We start from the raw sequence: 1,497 nt of genomic DNA, 5'->3' as shown, positions 1-1,497 counted from the left end.
GTACCCGTCGTTGCGACACCCTAGTTAAATGGAAAGATATAAAAAAGAGAGAAAAGGAATACAGATGACCCGCCGTCTGATCTTTGCTAAATGATCTGGCATCACCGGAGTTTTTTTGGTCCGTGTTGCGTTCGCTCTATTCGAAATGAAACTCGCGGAGGCGAAGAATTGTTAAAAGTTTACGAAGCGTCTAGGAGTGGTTAAAACTGAGAGAGTTGAAACTACGATGTATTAGAACGAGCAACCGTCGAAACTTTGTTTTCGCGACGTTCTTTTCGTCGCTCTCGTCCCCACGCTCCTACGCTTTGGTTGTTTCTTTGCCATCCGTGTTGCGATAAAAAGATTTCTCCATTGTCCAAAAAGGACGGATCGAGATTCCTCTTTCGAGAGGGAGAGAGAGGTACTTGCGGGTAACCTGGAATCTACGAAACACGCACCGTGGTAAGATTCGTGCGTCCGCCTGATCGATGTGTGTTGTTTACGGACCGGCTGAGAAGCGACGATAGCGAGTCTTTGAAAAACTATGTGTCCATTAGTTAGACCGATCGTCGCCGGCCGTGTGTCTGTTCGAATCTCGCAACCCACGATTCAGCGACAGGACGCGCGCTCGCATTCCTTGTGTGCGTTCGTACTTTTCAAGGTTTTTAAATGTACTTTACGCCCGACCGTCGAGAGGAGCGTGCCACTGGGCGTTTCTCCGACGGTTTCCGTCCTTGGACGCGATCGTGTCGTCAACGATCGAACAAACAAACAAATACGTTGGCGACGCCCGAATTCGCTCTCCCGCACGCGCCGGGTGGGAGAGTGATGTGGGTATCGAATGTGATGCGTGTTAATAATGAAAATAACACTCTAAAGATCTAAAGAGTTTGAAATACAAAATTTTACGATTACCCTGAACGGTGGATCACTTGGCTCGTGGGTCGATGAAGAACGCAGCTAATTGCGCGTCAACGTGTGAACTGCAGGACACATGAACATCGACATTTCGAACGCACATTGCGGTCCACGGATACAATTCCTGGACCACGCCTGGCTGAGGGTCGTTTTCTTAACAAAAGACTGCTTGCGTTTGCTTCTCGAAAAAAGAGTAATTCATTTCTTTCTAAACATCTCGCCGTCGTTCAACGAAAGTAGAACGTTTCGGAGCGGGATTATCGAACGAAATTGAAAGAATGAATGAACGATAAACAAAGAAAGAGTCGCAACGTACGAGCGATAGTTGGGCAGTTCGTCGGCGTTTGTCGTGGAAACGATGTGACGAAAATCGCAACCGATACACTAAATGCAGGCCGTTAAAGGAGAGAAACAAATTTCGAAATATCTCTTCGAACTAGCGCAAGTGCGTCACGGCGCGCGAGTCGTTCGTTAAAATTTATAAACGACCGCCCGTGAAAGCACCGAGTTCTCGGAAGATAATCTATAAAGATTCTCCATCCTGCTGGAAGTTATCGGATCGGCGCGATTGTTCACTTGTAGAAATCCACGCTCCCGACG

At 47.6% G+C, this 1,497-nt stretch overlaps 1 non-coding gene across 1 annotated transcript; it reads left to right on the top strand.

The window, feature by feature from the left end:
• Positions 1-891: 891 nt before the first annotated feature.
• Positions 892-1,046, top strand: LOC143307800 (5.8S ribosomal RNA). Its single transcript, XR_013064871.1, has one exon. It is a non-coding gene; the product is annotated as a 5.8S ribosomal RNA (ribosomal RNA).
• Positions 1,047-1,497: the final 451 nt, after the last annotated feature.

The sequence above is a fragment of the Osmia lignaria genome, unplaced genomic scaffold, assembly GCF_051020975.1.
Source record: "Osmia lignaria lignaria isolate PbOS001 unplaced genomic scaffold, iyOsmLign1 scaffold0079, whole genome shotgun sequence".
In the NCBI taxonomy this organism is placed as follows: Eukaryota; Metazoa; Arthropoda; class Insecta; order Hymenoptera; family Megachilidae; genus Osmia; species Osmia lignaria.
Note: the sequence above shows the minus strand (reverse complement) of the source record. Positions and strands in the feature narration are given on the sequence as shown.